Below are 23521 nucleotides of genomic sequence, written 5' to 3'. Positions count from 1 at the left end.
TTGCCCGGAGAAGAAGAAGTATGAGACTGGTAGAATGCAGCAGCCGGAGAGAGTATACACCACTTCTACAGTAGGTGCTGAGGGATCTGAGACACTGATTAGAGGTAATTGTGAAATGGCTGGTAAAATCTTAAATGCTTTATTTGATTCAGGAGCAAGTCATTCATTTATTGCATTTGAAAAGGCCCATGAATTAGGATTGAGAATGGTGGTTTTAGGTTATGATTTGAAAGTATATAATGCTACTCATGAAGCTATGGTGACTAGGATAGGATGTCCACAAGTTCCCTTTCGAGTATAACATCGTGAATTTGTGCATGATTTGATTTGTTTGCCTATGACTGGTCTTGATCTCATTTTGGGATTGGATTGGTTATCCAAGAATCATGTTTTGCTTGATTGTTCTGAGAAATCAGTACAGTTTATGCCGGAAGGGTCAGAAGCACCGGTTGTAGTGAATAGTTACTATTTGAATTCTATGATAGTAAACTGTTCTGGAACCGAATGTCAGGGTATTATGTTATTAACTGCGGGAGTATCAGGTGATGATCAGAGTTTAGAGCAGATTCCCGTTGTATGTGAATTTTCAAATGTGTTTTCGGATGATATTAATGAATTTCCACCTAACCGGGAAGTGGAATTTGCAATTGAGTTGGTGCCTGGAGCCGGTCCGATTTCAATTACTCCTTATAGGATGTCACCTTTAAAAATGGCTGAACTGAAAGCTCAACTGGAAGATTTGTTGGGTAAGCATTTTATCCGACCAAGTGTTTCTCCGTGGGGAGCGCCGGAGCTACTGGTAAAGAAGAAGGATGGGAGTATGCGGTTGTGTGTTGACTATCGGCAGTTGAATAAGATCACTGTGAAGAACAAATATCCGTTGCCTAGAATCAATGATCTAATGGATCAGTTACAGGGTGCCGGTGTGTTTTCTAAGATTGATCTGCGATACGGATATCATTAGATAAGGGTTAGATATGAGGATATTTCAAAGACTGCTTTCAGGACGCGTTATGGTCATTATGAATATACAGTGATGACTTTTGGGTTAACTAATGCCCCGGCAGTATTTATGGATTATATGAACAGGATTTTCCGACCGTATCTGGACAAGTTTGTTATTGTCTTCATTGATGATATTCTTGTTTATTCTAAGTCTGAAGAGGAACATGCTGATCACTTGCGAACTGTGCTGCAAATTCTGAGAGACAGGAAGTTATATGCTAAGTTATCTAAATGCGAGTTCTGGAAGAGTGAAGTGAAGTTTCTCGGCCACGTGGTGATAAGCAGGGAATAGCTGTGGATCCTGCTAAGGTGGAAGTAGTGATGAATTGGGAGAGACCAACTTCAGTGACAAAGATCAGGAGTTTCTTAGGTTTGGCGGGGTATTATCGCAGATTCATTAAGGGATTTTCACAGCTCGCCTTACCTTTAACTAGGTTGACTAGGAAGGATACACCTTTTATCTGGACTCCAGAGTGTGAAGAGAGTTTTCAAGAATTGAAGCACAGATTGACTACTGCACCCGTATTGGTATTGCCCGAAACAAGTGAACCGTTTGAAGTGTACTGTGATGCATCACTGAAGGGTTTAGGGTGCGTTCTGATGCAGCACCAGAATGTTGTAGCATACGCCTCACGGCAGTTAAGGCCGCATGAGATGAACTACCCGACACATGATTTAGAACTTGCTGCTGTTGTGTTTGCTTTAAAGATTTGGAGGCACTACCTCTATGGTGTTAAGTTTCATGTTTTCTCAGACCATAAGAGTTTGAAGTATCTTTTTGAGCAGAAAGAGTTAAAAATGCGTCAGAAGAGGTGGATGGAGCTTCTGAAAGATTATGATTTTGAATTGAATTATCATCCAGGAAAAGCGAACGTTGTGGCGGACGCTTTGAGTCGAAAATCTTTATATGCAGCTTGGATGATGCTACGGGAAGAAGAATTACTAAGGGCATTTCATGGTTTGAATTTGGGAATTAGAGAAGAATATGGAATTTCGTGTTTGAGTCAGTTGCAGATTTCAAGTGAATTTAAATCAGAACTTCTGAAGGCTCATCGAGACAGTGAAGCGTTACGTAAAGTATTACCAGCAGTTGAACAGGAAAAACAGTGGAGAGTGTCGAAAGGACAGGATAGTTTATGGAGGTTCAAGAACCGGATTGTTGTGCCAGATATAGGAGACCTACAAGAAAGTATCTTGAAAGAAGCTCATAAGAGCGGGTTCTCAATTCATCCAGGGAGTACTAAAATGTACCAAGACCTGAAAACGATGTTCTGGTGGCCAGGTATGAAGAATGATATGGCATTGCATGTATCTAAATGTTTAACGTGTCAGAAGGTTAAGATTGAGCATCAGAGACCATCAGGGACCCTTCAGCCTTTAGAGATTCCACAATGGAAATGGGAGAGTATCGCAATGGATTTTGTGATAGGGTTGCCTAGAACCCGATCAGGTTATGACGCTATTTGGGTGATTGTAGATCGACTGACGAAATTAGCTCACTTTCTTCCTATCCGAATGTTGTGAAGGATGATGGCAACTTAGGGAGAGGTATTTTTAATGAAATTGCAAGCTCCACTCCCTTGTGCTTTTCTCTGCTAATTACCACCTCTTTGCAAGCTTCTTCAATTTCAACCTCTTCTTCTTTAATCTCCATCTCTTGACCACCCTCTTCCAAGTCTTCAACTGTGATATGCCTTGGAGGTTGTACACCCTCCTCAGCATCAATTTCAAACGTCTTGGAAGGGGGTTCTATAACTTGACTTTCCCATGGAGGTTCTGCATCTCCTAAATCTTCAACCATTTCTTCCTCTGCAACTATTATGGCTTCCTCCACTTGTTTCAATACAAAGTCATGTTCTTCATTGTCCACCGAAGCTTCTAGTGTCTCCTTCATGCTTTGCTCTTCTTTTGATTCTCCACATGTAGCCATGGGAGTACTTTGAGTGTCCGAGCGTTGGGAAGCTAATCGACTTATTGCTTGATTTATTTGATATAGAGTTGCATGAAATCGATCTGCTGCTTCCTTGAGATAATCCCTTGATTCTTCCTTCACTAATTCTTCTACCACTCCTACGACTTCAAGGGTTTTTACTACCTTTATCTTTAGGGCCTCCTCTAGCTCCTTATGAAGTATAGATTCGCGAAGATGATCCCTTCTCTCTTGTTCCATGTCAATAGCATCATTGGGATCATGTTGCTCCTGGATTGATGGATGTGGCTGCTCTTCCATGGATGGTGGTGATGGGATGGGGAGATCATTCTGTGGTTGAAAAAGAAGTGCACTAGAGCTTGAAGGTTGATTGTTGAAGGTATTTGGTGGTCTGATTTGGGTGACGAGAGCTTGTATAGTAGAGTTTAGATCGGCAAGTGCTTTCTCCATGAAGGTTTGGGGTGGATAGGAGGGTTCATGAGAGTAATTGTGTTGGAATGGGGGTGGTTCTGTGTATGGTTCACTTGGCTCATAAAGTGGTTGGTGTGGTGGATTCGGGTTGGGGTCATATGGAGGTGAATGGCGGAAAGGGGCTTGTGAGTTTGGTGGTCCAAAGTTATGTTGAGGAGGGGGTTCATAGGCGTATGGTGGTGGTTGTTGATAATCAAAAGAGTGCTCACTATAGCTATTGCCTTGATATGCATCACAGAATGGTTGTTGATAGTCCATTGGAGGTGGTTGTTGCCATGAGGGTTGATTAAATCCTTGTGGCTCCTCCCATCTTTGATTCTTCCAACCTTGATGCCTGTTCTCATAATAGTTTCCATTCCTAACAACAACATTGGAATCAAACTTGAAGCGAGAGGAGTGAGAATTCATGGTAGCTAATAAAAATAAAAAACGAAAATAAAAACAAATTTAAATTAAAAGGTTATTTAAATTTTGAATTTGAAAATTAAATTTTGAAAATTTGAATTTTAAATTTTTGGAATTTGAATTTTGAAAATTTTTAAATTTGAATTTTTAAATTTTGAAATTTGAATTTTGAAAAAGTCAACAATATAAGATAAAAATTTGAAAAAGATTTAAATTTTGAAAAGGTTTGATTTTTAAAATTTTAAATTTAATTTTTGAAATAAGATAAGATAAAAATTTTAAAATAAAAATTTGAAATTTTTTTTTTAAAAGGAAAAATCGAAAATCCAATTAAAAACAATAAAATGATACCAAACTTAAAATTTTTAGATCAAAACGAAGAAAACAACTAAGAACAACTCGAAGATCAAGATGAACACGAAGAACAACTTGAAGGTCAAGATGAACATAGAACAAATTTTTGAAATTTTTTTTTAATAACTAAATAAAAACCAATAACCTCTTAATTTACGAAAAAGCAAAAATAAAAACAAAAATAAAAATAAATAAACAAGTAAAAAGCAAATATTTACAATAACAAAAAATAAGGCACACGTTGCAATTCCCCGGCAACGGCGCCATTTTGATGAGAGGAACTTTTGCGTGGTCAAGAAATTTGCGAATAAATCCTCGTTGCAAGTATAGTTTCTAAACCTTCAAAAGTCCTTTCATACAAACGTTTTGGTTGTCACAAGTAACAAACCCCTTAAAAATTGATAACCGAGTATTTAAACATCGGGTCGTTTTCTCAAGGAATTGCAGGGAGGTATGTTCTTATTATTGGTTATGAGTTTGTAAATTGATGTTTTAGGAAGTAAGGTGGGAATATGTTATATGACAAGTAAAATAAAATAATAAAAAAAAAATCTCTTGGCAAGGTATAGGAATTGGAATCCCTATCCTAGTTATCCTTATCAGGTGTGAAGAGAATTGGGTTTTAATCCCACTTGGTCTTCCTTTATTAAACAAAGGAAAGTTAAGTAGACTGATTAACTTGATTCTCAAGTCCTAGTCAACTCCTGTGGAGAGACTAGCTTTTAGAGTAATCCTAGCTAAAGTAGAATCTGCCAATTTTAATCACTTGCTGAGTTTGATAACTCAAGTATTACCAATCACTTGACCAAAGCCAAAATGGAGAAAAATATCTAAATTAAATTGAAAGCATCAATATAAATAAAGCAAAGCAAAATTAAATCTGAAAATATCTCGAATTGCATTAAATAGAATGGTTAAATCTCAACATGGAAAAGTTCATAAATTAAATTGGAAAAATAAATAAAAAGAACATTGAACCTGGGATTGAGAGTAACTCCTAAAACTAAGAGAAATTCTAAATCCTAATCCTAAGAGAGGGGAGAGAACCTCTCTCTCTAAAAACTACATCTACTCCTAAAATTGTGAATATGAAAGCGTGATGATGAATGGATGCATTTCCCCACTTTATAGCCTCTAATCTGTGTTTTATGGGCCGCAAACTGGGTCGGAAACAGCGCAGAATTCGCTGGTTGCGAATTCAAAAACGCTGATTTTCGTCACTGCGACGCGGCCGCATGGAGCACGCGGTCGCGTCACCTAACATCAGGGAAACTATGGCATATTATATATCAAATCGAAGCCCCAGATGTTAGCTTTCCAACGCAACTAGAACCGCATCGTTTGGACCTCTGTAGCTCAAGTTATAGCCGTTTGAGTGCAGAGAGTTCAGGCTGACAGCTTTGCAGTTCCTTCAACTTCTTGTATTCCTTCTACTTTTGCATGCTTCCTTTCCATCCTCTAAGCCATTCCTGCCCTATAATTCCTGAAATCACTTAACACACATATCAAGGCATCTAATGGTAATAAGAGAGGATTAGTATTAGCAATTATAAGATCAAAGAAGCATGTTTTCAATCATAGCACAAAATCAGGAAGGAGAGTGTAAACTCATGCAAATAGTATGAATAAGTGGGTAAAGAGTTGATAAAAACCACTCAATTGAGCACAAGATAAACCATAAAATAGTGGTTTATCAATCATCTATGTATACCTCCATAAATTTCCCGATATACTCATGGAATATGGGATTTATTGCATGTTAGTAAGTTGCACCAGCATTTTTCAAACCGAAAGGCATAACCACCCACTCATAAGTGCCTAATGTCCCAGGGCAACGGAAAGCAGTTTTGGACACATCATCTTCTGCAATGAAGATTTGGTTATACCCTAAATAACCATCCATAAAACTTAAAATTTTATTTCCTACTACGGAATCGATCAACATATCTGCTATGGGCATGAAATACTCATCCTTTAGGGTGGCATTATTCATATCTCTAAAATCAATACACACCCTTAATTTTTCATTTTTCTTCATTACAGGAACAATATTCGAAACCCATTCAACATAACGTGTGGTTCGAATAAGTTTTGCTTTAATCAACCGTTCTATTTCTTCCTTAATCTTTTGATTGATTTCTGGAGCAAAACGTCGAGGAGTTTACTTCATAGGTCGAGCATTTAGTTTCAATGCTAATCGATGTTCTACGAGAGAACGATCGAGACCAGGCATCTCATGATAATCCCAAGCAAAATAATCTTTAAATTCATGTAAAAGATGAAAAAGTTCAGTTCGAAAAGGATCCGCAAGATCTTTAGAGATATAAGTAATTCGAACATCATCAACAAATCCCAAATTAATTTTCTCTAAGGGATCTTGGGATTCAAACCCTTTTAAGTGATCCTCATCTTTTACTGAATATTTTTCAAAACCCAAAGGTTCTAAACCATTGATGCAATCAAAAGAGAAATCAACAGATTCATTAGGAATAGAATGAACTTGATCATTTGCTGGATTAACAACAGCTTCATTTTCGATACAATGAACTTCTGCTATTTTATCAGCAGTTTGACTAATAATATCATTTAAATTACATAATGAAGAAAAACCTAAACCATAACTAAATTCGTCTCGGGTCCATTCTAAGACGAACAATCCCAACCAGTTGGGGGGCATAGCAAGGTGTGGATAACGCAGTTTCACCGTTAGGCCTTCTGAAGACATATAGCATCCCTCACAGTTGTAAGAATTTAACATCCTGTCAACATTTAAAGGTTTCAATTTCAGACTATATACCCTAAATTCGACATGTAGCTATTCGAAATGAAGATTCGAATTAGCCTTAACAATTTCAGGCTTTCCATATTTTGTCCAAAGGAGGACACTCTAATGCACAGTAGATGGTACAGCTCCAACTCCGTGAATCCAGTCCCGGCCCAATAAGGCATTATAGCTTGCCCTCGAAGGTACCACCACGAAAACAGTGTTTCGCTCAGAAGACCCCACCTTCACCCCCAAGGTAACCAGACCTTTAGCAGGAGTAGAAGCACCACTAAAGTCTGTTACAGTAATGTTGGTGGGAACCAAATCATCAGGATGCTTACCAACTTTCATCAGCATCCTTTCTGGTAAGAGACTTATTGTTGCTCCGCCATCAATTAAGACTTTATTTACTTTAATTCCACTCATAGTTGTAGTAATATGAAGTGGGCGAAAATGAGACTTTTGTTTTTCAGAAGGCCTCAGAAAATACCCTGGTTCATCCTCATATCGGATGAAAGAAAAGGCTTCTTCAGCATTCATATCACAATCTTCTTCAAGGTCACCTTCATACTCACCCAAGTATTCAGTTGGAATAATTGAAATAGTTCCAACCATTTCATCATCTCCCTCTTCGAAATACTCTTCATCTAAGTCAACATCCTTGTCTTTGTTAGCACCTGGAGTATTAACTACTGCTTTGTCTTTGTCCAATTTCACAGGAGAAGGAATACCCTTTGAGTAAGTTTCTCCATCAGATGGGAATACTACTCGAGAGTCCACTGAAGACGTTACCCCCTTGCCTTTATCAATTTGAGACTTCTTTGTTTGCTGTTGATTCCTTCTTTCATCCCCCACTCGAGGATATACTGATCGGACTTGTGATTTGAAATTAATGGAAAGGGTATATTGACCTTTTCAAAATTAAATTCAAATTTTATTTATAAAAGTAAAGTTAATCTTAAAAGATTATTTCAGAATTAGTCTTTTCAAGTGTAATTTAATTAGTCATTTAAAATTAATTTTTACAGGGGCACTTTATACTTAGAAACAAAAAAGTATTTCAGTTTTTTCTAAATTATATTTTTTATTTATAATATAATTAAACAAAATTAGGTTTAAAATATTATTTTAGTATATTAAAAATTAACTAAAAGGATATTTTTATAATTTTTTCAAAATAAATTAATTAGAAAAGGTTTTTTAGAAAATTTAAAAGTGTATTATAATTTTTTTTAAATTAATCAAAAATATATTTCAGTCATTCAAATATTAATGACAAGGATATTCTAATAAAAAAATTATATAATATTTTAAAAAAATAAAAAGTAACTATTGATGCAAATAATACAATTTATTTTAAGTTGGAGTATAGAACGAATCTGTTGCCCTAAAAAATGTTTAACTTCGAAGATTGTTTAAACTAAATGATCAAGCAAAGTCACATGACCAAAAAAGTAATATTAATATTTCAATAACTTAATTGCCAAACATTTTTATATCATAAATAATTTTTCTCTAATTAACTTTGTCAATTAATTTAGTTAAAGACAGTTAAGCAATAAGGCAAATTAAAACAAATACAAACCCAATAAAGCATGCAAATGTATATGATGTAGATCTGTTCTATATCTGATGAGTTTCATCTGTCGGTTATAAAGTCAACCCGACATGTCCGATAGCTAACCTAGACATTGTCCTCTTGAAAATTGGTGAGCGGTACAGTACCACGATCCTCACCTGGTGAGTGGTACACCACCTCGATCTCCACCATCTGCAGGCGTGATGCGTGATAGGGGTGTTCGCGGTGCGGTTTGGTTCGGTTATTTAAGAAAAAGCCATCCGATCCGATCGTTTATTAAAACTGCGGTTCGGTTTGGTTCGGTTTTTTATCAAGATCATTCGAACCAAACCAAACCAATTAAAATCGGTTTGGTTCGGTTCGGTTTGTTCGATTTTTTTAATTAATTCAAACAAAAATAATGAACAATATGAGCACATAGTGATACAAAATTAAAAGAGGAAGAATCGTATAAAACTTAAAAACATAAAAAAAACTTTAGGATCAAGAGTAGATGCAACTTCTATAAAACAAGGAACAATCATAACAAATAATATTTATAATTAAAAAGATAGATTAATAAAAAAATGATTACAATATTACATATCCACCAATTCCACCTTCAGTTTCACTAATGTTATCCCTCATACTATGACCAAACTGCAAAAATATCACAGATACAACATTAAATATCAACACGAACAGTGAATCAAAACCAAAAACAGAATAATAATAAATCATTGAATCAATAACAAGTTAAAAGCAAAAAATAGCAGCAGCCACCAATCGCAATGAACTCTGAAGTCTATGAATCATGCCTTAAGTATAGTTATAGAAACCTTTCATTTGAGTGTCAAGAAATTTGCTAAGGTTTTGAAAAAAAAAAACAGCCTTGCCCATACATTTACTAGGAGACAATATGCCTATATCTATGTTGTGAGGGAAAGCCGACACATACCAATTACAAGATACATTGATATTACTTCTAATCAATAATTAGGAAACCCATCTGAAATACATTTGACCAACAGAGTGAATACTTTACAAGTGACGTTTGTATTCCATGATTACTTTCAAGTTCAACATGTTAATCTACTGAAACATTATCCTGGATACTTTTCTTATATATAGTGTCCCTTATATCATTAACTAGGTTATTTAAGCTACAGTGCTGTCTAAACACCACGAATTCACCATAAACTCTTCTCTCTTGCTTAGCAACAGAAATGAACTACAACAATTTCTACTAAATACGATAGATTCCATGACAAATAGATCCTACTACATGAACATGCAGAACCAAATAGATTCACTAAAATGACAAGCCTAAAACATCACCTGTGCTGCGAAAGCATCTCATCACGAGTTTCCTGCTTCTTTTCAGTTCCATTGTCTAAAATCACTTCTTCCTGCACCTGCTCCTCAATTTTCTGGCTATCCTCCATTGGACCAACTCTAAAACAAATAAATAGATATTAACCAAAAGTCACCAAAATTATCTTACAGTTATAAGAAATCATATGCAAACATCAACAAGAAAAGAATCGAGAGCAAACTAAGCATGAAGTTAGAAAGGAAACAGTGAGGCTATACGCTATGCAACAAATTCTCAAAATTAGACAGTTAAACCTGGATCAACCAATGCCAAATTTGGTGGAAACTCAGGTGAAGTGGACTTCACGTGAAGTTGATATTTGAGAGCCGTTAGATGATTTGACTGATTTGACTAAATTTTCATCCAACGCTGTCAGGTATCAACTTAACGTGAAGTCAACTTCACCTGAGTGTTCACCGCCAAATTTTATTGAAAAAAAAAGAACCACGAAAAAAATAAATGGAAGATGCAATGAGTTTAGAAAGCAACAACAGAACAAAGATAAAGGAGAAGGGAAAAATTGAAACCACTGCTTACAGCCACCGATGGGGAGGAAGTAGAAGAACCAACCTGACTTAGGCTCCATTCTTGGTGCTGTCCAGAGGCAGGCCGACAGCAATGACGGAGGCGCGGAGCAAAGGGAGAACGAGGAAGAGAGAGCGAGAGCAAAAGGCGCTGAGAGTTGAGAGGATTGGAGGCAAAGGGGCAAGAAGAGTTAGGGGCTGCTGGGAGGGGCTGGGAGACACTGTTCGGCGGGGCTGGGAGGTGCTGCTGGGAGGCTTAGGGTAATGGGATTTCTTTGAGAGTTTTGGTTGCGTGGGGACGTGGGGGTGGGGTAATGGGGAAGCTAGGTTTTCTGATGGGGGTGGGAAGGTGGGTCGTGGGGTAATGGGCTGCCTAATGGGTTGGGTTAACTGAAGGGTTTTTTAGGGTTTCTTTAGTTACCGGTTCGGTTTGGTTCGGTTAAAGTTTTTAGTGTCAGAACCGAAAATCAAATCGAACCGCATAAAAAACAGCAAAACATGAATTTTTCAGTTTTTTCGATTTTTGGTTTATTCGGTTATCGGTTTTTTTGGTTCGGTTGATCGATTTTGTTCAGTCCAAATCGGTTTTGAACACCCCTAATGCGTGAGCATCTTTCCTATCTTTTCCTAGTGAATTTGCATTCGAATTTGTTAAATTTAATCCAGGCTTAAGTATTTTTGAGCCACTATAAATGTTACTTTGAGTCATGTGCAATTTGGTTTATTTCAAGCAGCATTCGAACGGATTTGACAGAATTCGTATAGAAGAAAAGGAAGAAAGTGGATGATGCTGTTATAACAACCCGAGTTTCTTTTTTTAATTAGATATTGAATTACGTTTTATTATATTTGATAATTTTATTTAAAGAAAATTATTTTCTTAGAAAGTAATTAAATTAGATTTTATGATGCTTCGAGTTTAAAATCTATTAAAATTTATAAAAAATAATTAATTATTTTCCTATTAGAGATTTTATCATATTTTATTGACCTAATTTTCATTTGAAACAAGTTTGATAAAATTTGAGGGTTCAAAAGCTAAGTTATGACTCACCGAAATTAGTAAAAAATTGTTTTTATCAAATCACAAAACCTCTATTTTTACCAAAACCTCAATTCAAACCAAGGTTTCACACTCCAAATACAATAGTAAATATGTTCAAAACAGTTACATATCCATTCCATCTCTTCCACAATATACCAAATCTCAATTTTTTCCGTTTCATTCCAAACAATCCACAATCAAACACAACACAATTCATGTATATATCAACATCACAACTCATAATCATCATCCACATCTATCATCATCATAAGCTCATAACAAATTCAACATTTTTACCAAAAACCACTAAATCTTAACAAGTTCACGTAATTCAACCTGAGTTATGGTCAACTAACCAACATTTTTACATTACATTATACATTATTTACGAGAAACTAAAACCATACCTTAGCCAATTCCACCCTAATACTCGGACACTTCAAAATTCCTCCATTCCACATGCTTCAAAACTCTAATTTCTCACCAATCACTAACTCAGCTCCCAATGTTCAATCCCAAGCCTCCAATACAATCAATTTGATCCCAACATATACAATTTAATATAATACCAAACAATATCACTCAAAATTAACATAGGGTTCATAATTATCAATAATTCACAAAAGTTAGTGGTTTCTTACCTTACCCACGGTCATTTGGGACAAAACCCAACAATTTTCCAAAACTAATTAACTCCTAAGACATCAAAATCATATAATCTCTCGGAATCAAAATCCAAATTTTCGAAATTGCAAGGAGGAACGCTGAGTAAGAAATAATAAGGTACTTACCACTTTGTTTGGTGGATTTTGTAGAACTCAACGCGATAGTTGCGTGGCCATAAATGGTGCGGTGATCGAAACTGCGAATTGAAAGATATTAAAGATTGAAATTAAGAGTGGGTAAAGGTTCTTGTTTTTCTCCCTTTCCCCAAAGTTTTAGCGTGATTCCCTTATGTTTGAGAGGGAAGGCTGAGTTGTTGGTTCGGTCTTGTGTGAATTTCTTTAAAATTAATGTTAAAATTTATATTTTAATTATTTCTACTAATCTAGATTATCAAATTTAATTTTTTATTTTTAAATTATAATTAATTTATTAATTAAGTATTTATTAATTTTTAAGAAATTATACCATTCCTCCATAACGGAATAGTTCCATGCTAAGTGTGCAACCGTCGGAACGACTTCCACAAGAGTCATCGATCCAGTTGGAGTGCTGTGCCACATGACAAAAGATTACGAGATGTAGATACACATGGATGCGGCGTATGTAGGTAGCGCGTGCATTGTCCAAACCAGAGTTCAGACACCTGATCGACGGTGTTGAAAATGCGTATTCTTTTAGCTTCAACACTCGCAAATGATTTCTAACGAACTTGGATTCTTGTTGCCTTTGGGTTAAAGATCCGAATTCTTTGATCAAATTGCTCTCAACAAACTCTTTGTATTTGCGTAACAACGCTTCCAAATTAAAACGAGTTGTGGATTATAAAGATTAACAAATTATCCTGAGCAGACCGTCTAGGTATAATAAATTTAAAAACCATAATTTTTCTGACAAAAAACATAAATTTAAAAAAAAAATTGATAATGATTCAACAGCATTAAAAATTAAATTAACATCAAGCTCCTCCACGATTTAAATAACAATAAATTTGATATTGTAAGGTATATTTGATTTGTATTTGTATTTTTATTTTTAAATATTTTTTATATTTTAGAATTTTATAAAAAAAATATATAGAAAATAAAAATAGAATAATAATTTTTTTTGTTTCTATTTTTTTAATAAAATTTTAAAATAAAAATATCAAAAATAAAAATACAAACTAAATACACCTTTATATTTAATAAAATATAATGTTAAACACTTCTATAAACATAACTTAATTTTTTGTGTTAGATGAACAGAAATTAAATATTATTTAAACAAATAGAGGAGTGATTTAAATGAATTTTACTAAAATCAAGGATAATGTAAGTTAATTACTAATTTTTCCTTTAAGTAATGAATAACAAACACAAGTAAAAGACCAATATGTGTTTATTTTTTAAAAACTTACTTTGAATTGCAAATTTGTCTTAAATCCAAGAAGACATGATATTGGTAAACCAAGGAGATAAAAAATTAAAAGAAGTAAATATATAAATTAAAGAAAAAATAAAAAACAAGTGGAGTAGAACCGATCAAAGGAAACGTGAGCAATAGAACTCATTCAGAAAAAATAAAAATGTTAGCAAGTAATAACAAAAGCAGATCCCATGCACTCCAGCAACACCTCTCTTATGGTAATAGAGAAGGAGGAGATGCACAACAACAACAACATGAAGATTGGTGGAATGAGGCAAAGCATCAACTATTATTTTCACTGCCCATGATTCTTACGAACTCGTTCTATTACTTAATCACTTTGGTTTCTGTAATGCTTGTTGGCCTCCTTGGTAAACTTCAGCTTGCTGGTTCCGCTCTTGCTAACTCATGGTTCGGTGCCACTGGTGTCTCTAGCTCTCATGTTAACCATACAACTCTTTCTTATCTTATTTGGTTTAGTTAATTTGTTAAAGTAACAACATTCATTTTAAATACACAGCTAAAATTATTAATAACACACTCTATGTTGAATGTGGCATTAAACTCTAATGTTATTTCTCCTGTTCTTATCTTAGGTTAGATTAAGTGGGGCATTAAAAATACTATGTGAGCAAAGATTTGGTGCAAAAGAATACTAAATCCTGGGAATTTATTTTCAATCTTCATGCATTATATCCCTTGTTTTCTCTATCATCATATCCATAATTTGATTCTACACACAACACATCTTAGTACTACTTCAATCCTAAAATAGCAAAAACAACAGCACTTTACTTAAAGTTCTTTTTTCCAGACTTGTTTGCATATGGATTCTTGCAAAACATTCTTAGATTTTTCCAAACGCAATTTGTTGTGACACCATTAGTTATTTTCTCAGCTATCCCATTGTTGATCCACATTGGCATTGCATATGCATTGGTTAAGAAGACAGGTTTGGATTTTGTTGGTGCACCTATTTCAGCTTCTATCACACTATGGATAGCTATTGTTTTGTTGGCTTTGTATGTTTTGTGTGGAAAGAAGTTCAAGTTGACATACAAAGCCAATTATTGGAAAGAAGTTCAAGTTGACATACAAGGCCAATTATTTTATATTAAAGACTAATCTTTTTCATATGAAAATCGATAAGAAGTGTTTTAGAAATTTACTCAGGATAAATGTAACTTCTAGAATTAACAGTATTTGCAAGTTAAATTGAGAGAATATTGTTGCAAGTTAGTTATACACTATTATATTTATGAATCTTATTAATTATGTTTTTTTGTTATACAAGTTTGGAGTATTGGGATTTTGAAGTCTTTGGTTTTTTTTAGCTGGACTAATGCCTGATTCAGAAATAACCACTTCCTTAATGGCAATATGGTATGTATGGTTTTAATGGTTTAGATTTCTTTTTCCAAATTAATTAATTTTACTTTAATTTCTATAAATTTAATTCTTCTTCATTAATTTAAAAAAAAAACCTGCAGTGCCAACACAGAATTCATTGCATTCATGATCACTTATGATCTCAGTGCTGCTGCAAGGTTAGTTAATTGAATATATATTCTTATGTTTTAGATTTTTTTTTTTTCTATTATTGAAAAACCTTAGGTTGATGATAGCACCCGAGTTTTGAATGAACTGCGAGCCGACCACTTAGATCAAGCGAAAAGATTGAGTAGAAAACCCTTTCCATGTCAACTTGAACTTCTTTTCATACAAAACATACAAAGCCAACAAAACAATAGCTATTCATAGTGAAATAGAAGCTGAAATAGGTACACCAACAAAATTTAAACCTATCTTCTTAACCAATGCATATGCAATACCAATATGAATCAACAATGGGATAGCTGAGAAAATAACCAATGGTGTCACAACAGATTGTGTTTGAAGAAATCTAAGAATGTTTTGCAAGAATCCATATGCAAACAAGTCTGAAAAAAAAAACTTTAAGTAAAGTGCTGTTATTTTTGCTATTTTAGGATTGGTGAAGGAGTACTAAGATGTGTTGTGTGTAGAATCAAATTATGGATATAATGATAGAGAAAACAAGGGATATGATGCATGAAGATTGGAGATAAATTCCCAACATTTAGTATTCTTTTGTACCAAATCCTTGCCCACATAGTATTTTTAATGCCCCACTTAATCTAACCTAAGATAAGAACAAGGGAAATAACATTAGAGTTTAATGCCACATTTAACATAGAGTATGTTACTAATAATTTTAGCTGTGTATTTAAAATGAATGTTGTTACTTTAGGTAAGTTTTCAAACAAATTAACTAAACCAGATAAGATAAGAAAGAGATGTATGGTTAACATGAGAGCTAGAGACACCAGTGGCACTGAACCATGAGTTAGTAAAAGCGGAACCAGCAAGCTGAAGTTTACCAAGATGGCCAGCAAGCATTACAGAAACCAAAGTGATTAAGTAATAGAACAAGTTCGTAAGAATCATGGGCACTGAAAACAATAGTTGATGCTTTGCCTCATTCCACCAATCTTCATGTTGTTTTTATTCATCTCCTCCTCCTTCTCTATTACCTAATAAGAGAGGTGTTGCTGGAGTACCATGGGAACTGTTGTTGTTATTACTTGCTAACATTTTTATTTTTTCCGAATGAGTTCTATTGCTCACCTTTCCTTTGATTTGTTCTACTCCACTTGCTTTTTATTTTTTCTTTAATTTATATGTTCACTTCTTTTAATTTTTTATTTCCTTGGTTTACCAATATCATGTCTCCTTAGATTTAAGACCAATTTGCAATTCAAGGTAAGTTTTTAAAAAATAAGCACATATTGATCTTTTACTTGTGTTTGTTATTCATTACTTAAAAGAGAAAATTAGTAATTACATGGCATTATCCTTAGTTTTAGTAAAATTCATTTAAATCATTTCTCTATTTGTTTAAATGACATTTAATCTCTGTCCATTTAGCACGAAAAATTAAGTTATGTTTATAGGAGTGTTTAATGTCATGTTTTTTAAAATATAAAGGTATATTTAGTTTGTATTTTTATTTTTAATATTTTTATTTTAAAATTTTATAAAAAAAACAATATTTTTCTATTTTTATCTTCTGTATATTTTTTTTTATAAAATTCTATTATATAAAAAATATTTAAAAATAAAAAATATAAATACAAATCAAACACACCTTACAATATCAAATTTATTGTTTTCTAAATCTTGGAGGAGGTTGATGTTAATTTAATTTTTAATGCCGTTGAAAATCATTATCAATTTTCTTTTTTTTTAATTTATGTTGTTTTTTTTTTGTCAAAAAAAATCTATGTTGTTTGAATTTATTATACCTAGACGGTCTGTTCAGCGTAATTTGTCAATCTTTATAATCCAGAACTCGCTTTGATTCGGAAGCGTTGTTATGCAAATACGAAGGGTTTGTTGAGAGCAATTTGATTAAAGAATTTGGATCTTTAACCCAAAGGCAACAAGAATCCAAGTTTCTTAGAAATCATTTGCGAGCGTAGGCTAAAAGAATATGCATCTTTAATACCCTCGATCATGTGTCTGAACTCTAGTCTGGACAATGCACGCACTACCTACATACGCATCCACGTGTATCTACATCTCGTAATTTTTTTGCCATGTAGCCAACTAGATCGATGGCTCTTGTGGAAGTTGTTCCGACAGTAGCACACCTAGCATGGAACCATTCCGTTATGGAGATCCTTCTGAACGATTTTCAACAGGGATAGGTGTAAAATCTTAAAAATTAATAAATATTTAATTAATAAATTAATTATAATTTAAAAAACTAAAAAAATTAAATTTGATAATTTAGAATAGTAGAAATAATTAAAATATAAATTTTAACACTAATTTTAAAGAAATTGACACAATACCGAACCAACATATAAAACCAACAACTCAACCTTCCCTCCCTCAAACATAAAGGAATCATGCTGAAACGTTGGGGAAAGGGGAAAAACAAAGTGGTAAGTACCTTTCTCCTTGCAATTTCAAAAATTTGGATTTTGATTTTGAGAAATTATGTGATTTTGGTGTCTTAGGATTTAATTAGCTTTGGAAACTTGCTAGTCCTGTCCCAAATGACCGTGGGTAAGGTAAGAAACCACTAACTCTTGTGAATCATTGATAATTATGAATTTGTGAATCATTGATAATTATGAATCTTATGTTGATTTTGAGTGATATTGTTTGGTATTATATTAAATTGTATATGTTGGGATCAAATTGATTGTACTGGAGGCTTGGGATTGAACATTGGGAGCTGAGTCAGTAATTAAAAAAAATTAATAAAATCTAAAACACAAGAATATGTTCAATTAACTAACCTTGCAGCAGCACTGAGACCTTAAATGATCATGAATGCAATGAATTCTGTGTTGGCACTGCAGATTTTTGTTTTTAAGATTAATTAAGGAGACTTAAAATTATGAAAATTAAAGTAAAATTAATTAATTTGGGATAAAAAAATCTAAACCATTAGAACCATACATACCATATTGTCATTAAGAAAATGGTTATTTCTGAATCAGGCATTAGTCCAGCTAAGAAAAACCAAGACTTCAAAAGCCCAATATTCAAAACTTGCAGAGTAAACACCCAATCCGGTCCATGTCTATTTCAAATTCGGACAAGGCAACCCCTTGCCATAAAAGTCACCCACGCCGGTCCCTGTCCGTGCATAAAATAACCCATCGCGCCCCCTCCCTTGTATCCCCCATCCAAAGTTGACGGAAAAGTCTGATGTGGCACTTATCGGCGCTGATCTGGCAGTTAGTCCAGAGTTAAGTGCCAACCTGGATTAGAGTAAATGGACAGAGGTAGATTTGTCCCCTGTCACATTTAAAAACGACGCCGTTGCTAGGTTAAGAAGGAGGAAACGTTTCCTAATCTAGTGTGCTCCAACTGAAGTCTCCAGATCTGAATGCAGCATTGCTTTTATGAGTTGCATAAGAAGCACTTCTGGAAATGCGTAGAAGGAAGCATAAAACTTTGTTAATGAATATATTCCAGGAATAAAACAACAGGTTTCCTATTACTAACAATTCAATCAATATGAAAATTATACATAATGATCACTAAGCTTCAAATTGAAAAATGCACACAATGAACTCCTTTCACCTGCTGTGAATGCAAAGATGGCAATGCTACGGTGACCACTCAAGCAAGGATTATAAGTGATCCAATGCTTGCTCTAGCAAGAACACCAAACGGCAAATTTTCTAAGGTTATGGCCATTAAGTCAAGCAGTGGCCGTACATCAGAGACCTAGTTATAGAAAATGAAGCAGTTTAGTTGTTGGAAGCAGAGAGATCTAACTAATTGTAAAATGATTTTCTAGGCCAAAGAATGCACATTCATGAACCTACTCGCTTGAAAAATTTTAGTAAGCATTCCTCAATAGAGATTTGGAGCAAGATATTTGAGTTCAGCTCTTGCTCTCCAACAAATTCCCCAAAGGCTTGAAGGCTTTTTCTAAGATGCCTGCAAAGGTCATCAACAAAACCAAATTCTACCAACCCTCTCCCAATTCTAATTTGCACAGCCAAAGATGTGGCAACTTGAATAATGCTAGCTTTAAGGTGGGGATCATGTAAGACATTTTTGTGGTCCAGATGACGTATGACAGAAGCTAGAATCAACTGCTGATTCCCTGGAAAACAAGGTGAAAAAAATGGCAAATTCATGGGACATGAGTACAAGATTTTGCATAAGAATCTTATATGGCATTATTTAATAGCTGTTTTGAATCTTAAAATCCATGAATGTCTAAAACCTTAGCATAATGGCCACTACAAAGTCATTTGGTTTGATTGCTATTTAGGAAACCTGCAAACCTTTATGACAATTAATTATTAGAAATCAAATTAGGAGCATTTAACCAATAAAATTTGCTTCAAATCATTCATTTTAAGAAATTTTTTTCATTTTCTTTTTCCCCCACACCTTGTGAGCTTCCCAGAGTCAATGTGAAGGGTTCTACCAAGTATAAGAGGTCAAATACAGCGACTAACTAAACTCCCTGATCAGCAAGTTAACATCAAAGAGCATTCAATTCATTTAAGCCTTAATCCCATTTCTTGCAGAGTAATATTTACACAAAAATGGACATTTCCATCAATGATGAGAACTCAATTATACAACTTTTCAACCTTAAAGCATCAGTTGGTTTTCTTATGAAAATCAATTTGATGAAAAGAAGAAACAACATATTCCTTAGATAATGCATCCATACAAAATTTCATGACATTTTCTCTCCCAAAGTGGGGATATACAGACACTCATTTTCTCTCCCATCAACTTGGAATTGTAGATGCAATATAAGCTTCATTATAAGACTACTCAGTGGGATAACTCAATAACTTACTAGGTTGGGGAACCAGAAGATGAAGTAAACGTTTTCTTCTTCTTAACCTAGCAACGGCGTCGTTTTTGAATGTGATAGGGGGACAAATCGACCCCTATCCATTTACCCTAATCCAGGTTGACACTTAACTCTGGACTAACTGCCAGATCAGCGACGGTAAGTGCCACATCAGACTTTTCCGTCAACTTTGGACGGGGGATACAAGGGAGGGGGCGCGATGGGTTATTTTATGCACGGATAGGGACCGGCGTGGGTGACTTTTATGGTAAGGGGTCGCCTTGTCCGAATTTAAAATGGACAGGGACCGGGTTGGGTGTTTACTCTAAACTTGCATAACACAAAAACATAATTAATGAGATTCATAAATATAATACTCTATAGCTAACTTGCAACAATATTCTCTCAATTTGACTTGCAAAAACTGTTAATTTTAAAAGTTATAATTATCCACAGTAAATTTTTAAATTAGTCCTTATTGATTTTCATATGAAAAATATTAGTCTTTAATATAAAGAGATTGGCAAATTAATCTATAATTTTTTTTTCTAAATAAAAATTTAGCCCCTATATTTTCTAATAAAAGAATTTGATACAAAAAAGACAAAATTCTTTGAAAACTGAAATCTTAAAGCTAAAGAACTAATCAATTTTGCTTTTTTTTTTTTTGAGAAAACTCTTTAATTTTCGGGTTTACTACTACTAATTTAGACTTTAAGAGATGAAAAAGTTAAAAAGTAGAGTTTGTTAGCGTCTCATACCATATCATTGCTGCAGAGGGCAGAGCAAGTTTGAGGCTGGGCAATACATAATGAAAAGATTGAGTAGATTCAGTTACTGAGTTTGAATCACTAGCATTCTCCACTGGTTTTTCAGTTACTGAGTTTGAATCACCTGGATTTAGTAGATTCAGTTAGTAACAAATGCATCTACCAGATGAAATTGGACTTTGACGGTTATGGTTTTAATACCTTTGACCTCAACATCATAAGATGTCTACAACTTCCAATCCAAATCCACATATTATGTGAAGAGAAAGAAACAGAGAGTTTTGTTTAGCTCTTGGTAAAAAGAAATCCCAGTATATATATATATATATAAAGTTCAAGAGAAACCCCGGTGTATATATTGTATAAAAGTATAAAATTTTATATAAAAAAATAAACTTGAGACTTGAGAGAAGCTTGTTGATGAGACTTTGTTGGTGAGACTTGAGAGAGAAGTTTTAAATGCAAATGGCCAGCCCTTTTACGGTTTTACCCAAGGTTCTGAAAACCGAACCGATCATCGAACCGCTTTAGCTATTAGTTTACTGGTTTATTGGTCCAATCGGTTCAACCAGAGTTTAACCGAAAAAACCGTTTTATAATAAAATAATAAATAAATTATAAATAACCGCCATAAAACATAAATATAGTCTATATAAACCTTAAAATGTATTTCAAATTAAAACCATTATATGAAATATCATCAACCAGAGTATTATAATCTTGTCAAAATACAAACTCAAGTTAAATAACAACAAGAAATATGCTAATTTACAAAGAATAAATATGCTAATAATCCCATGTCCTAGAGAGATGTCCACCAACATACATAAGAATTAATTTACAAAGAATAAATATGCTAATAATCACATTCTATTTGATCTACACAATTTCATTTATGCATGTGTTTTGCAGTAAGAAGGCAATAATAATCCATCATATGTAAGACCAAACAAGCAGCAAATCAAAAGAGTAAATAAATGAAAGAAATATAAAAGAAGCAAGTATATATACCTCAAAAAACCCCTCATGTAAACAATGGGAACCATGTTTATTCACGATGAGTTGCTTGCAAGAAGTTAAAATGTGCAGATACACAGACAGTGCAGGTAGAAAGAGATATAGAGAGTAGACTAAAAGAGTCTAATTTGGTGATTAAACTGCAGCATTCAACAAAGTAGCAAGACCTCTTCTGCAATTAAGCTCAACCTAATCACTGAGCCAAACCTTCTCAAAACATAACAATTATCAATATTTATCACAATCTAAACTCAAATCTAACAAACAGCTCAAAACTTCAGGCCATCAACAAACACCAGCACAGGCAACAAAGATCAAACAAATCATCAAATTGCTGTGTGTAACAATAACAATGCATGTTGCAATTGCTCAGATACATTCTTTTAACTTTAACAAAAACTTCATTCAACCCAAGAGAGGGATAATAAATCTTGAATCTTCCTCAGCAAATCCAAATCAGCCATAATACTAAATTGTACCTTCTGATTTGGCAACTAATAAAATATACCAGAGAAATAAAATCTGAAAAAATCAGAATTAAAGAAATAAATCAGCAACAGAACAAATAAATTAGAAAAAATTCATTGAATGAGTCAAAAGCATAGAATCAATCCTAAACCAGAATTAACAAAAAAAACAGAACAAAAAATTCAAAGTAAAAGAAATAGAATTAACAGTCCAACCAAAGAATCAAGAACAACCCAACCAAAGAACAAATCAGAATCAACAATGGGGAGGAAGACGAAAGAATAAAAATAAATCAGAATCAAACCAACAATCAGAATAAAAAAGTTCATGATCAAAACAAATCAGAATCAAAATCAAACAGAGGCTCCATTACCGTTTCAAATGCAAAGAAGGATGACAGCGCTGGAAACGGAGAGCTGGCGACGGAGGCAGGAACAGAGATGGCGCTGGCGAAGGTGGAACAAAGCTTCGCGACGGAGGCAGGAGGCGATCCCGGCGACTATGCTTCCACTGCTGAGAGTCTGAGACGTTAGCTGAGTGAGGGACCGAGTGAGCTTCGAAGCTCCAACCGGCGACGGCGTCAGGAGTAGTCCGGCGGCTGAACGAAAGGGAGGGACTGAGCTCTCTGCCAATAGTAGGAGATATAAGAATAGAATCAATAGATATATAGAATAACTTTTTATTGTTTTGATACTTATATAAAGCAGAAGATATTTTAACCTTTTTTGGATCCACCAATGTCTATTGTCTGTGGATACTGGATACTAAGACCATCTCCATTAGGGAACTCTCATCCCAGTTCCTGTTTATGGCCCACCTGTCATAAAAAGTAACTCCACATCAGCTTTTGCGTTATAAACAATAAATAGGAACTCAAAGCATCTTTCTCTTCTCCATTAGGAGGAACTAACTTTAGTCCCTGTTGTGGTCCCACTTAATTAATTAATTAAAATACTTAAAATTAATATAATTAATTTTTTTTAATAATATTATTTAAATTTATAAATTTAAAAATAATTCATTATTAAAAGATATTAATATTAAATAAATTCATATATAATAATAATACACAATATATAATTCGAGATTATACTAATTTATAGTTTTGTGTTTACAACGGCTAATTTTAATAATATCATTAGCATTTTAAATTTTAAAAATAAAAATAACCAACTCAACTAAAAATTATTTTATAAGATATAAAAATTAAATTTATTTTTTAATGTAAGTAAATTTAATTAATTATAATTTAATATAATAATATAAATAATATTCAATATTAATTATAATATAAATAATTAATATAAATTATTAATTAAATAAAAACTTAATTATTTAATTTAATAAAAATATAATTATTTAATATAATTTTTATTATAATTATTACTAATTTAATTATTA

At 33.7% G+C, this 23521-nt stretch overlaps 1 long non-coding RNA gene and 1 pseudogene across 8 annotated transcripts; both read right to left on the bottom strand.

Moving 5' to 3' along the window:
* Positions 1-8939: 8939 nt before the first annotated feature.
* LOC107638820 (uncharacterized) lies at positions 8940-22865 on the bottom strand. Of its 8 annotated transcripts, XR_015881225.1 has the most exons (11): positions 22494-22865; positions 21647-22174; positions 20627-20759; positions 18871-19154; positions 18623-18769; positions 17997-18463; positions 17830-17886; positions 12223-12293; positions 10433-12127; positions 9826-9942; positions 8940-9147 (listed from the first exon to the last, which is right to left on the bottom strand). It is a non-coding gene; the product is annotated as an uncharacterized LOC107638820 (long non-coding RNA). The 8 variants fall into 8 exon arrangements; XR_015881222.1 differs by having other exon boundaries at positions 10433-12293; XR_015881228.1 differs by having other exon boundaries at positions 10433-12293; positions 21647-21824.
* On the bottom strand, positions 13372-15967 carry LOC110271418 (protein DETOXIFICATION 18 pseudogene; annotated as a pseudogene).
* Positions 22866-23521: the final 656 nt, after the last annotated feature.

This window comes from Arachis ipaensis, chromosome B4 (assembly GCF_059453495.1).
Source record: "Arachis ipaensis isolate K30076 ecotype BB chromosome B4, ASM5945349v1, whole genome shotgun sequence".
NCBI classification, from domain to species: Eukaryota; Viridiplantae; Streptophyta; class Magnoliopsida; order Fabales; family Fabaceae; genus Arachis; species Arachis ipaensis.
This window is presented reverse-complemented; position numbering and strand designations above follow the sequence as displayed.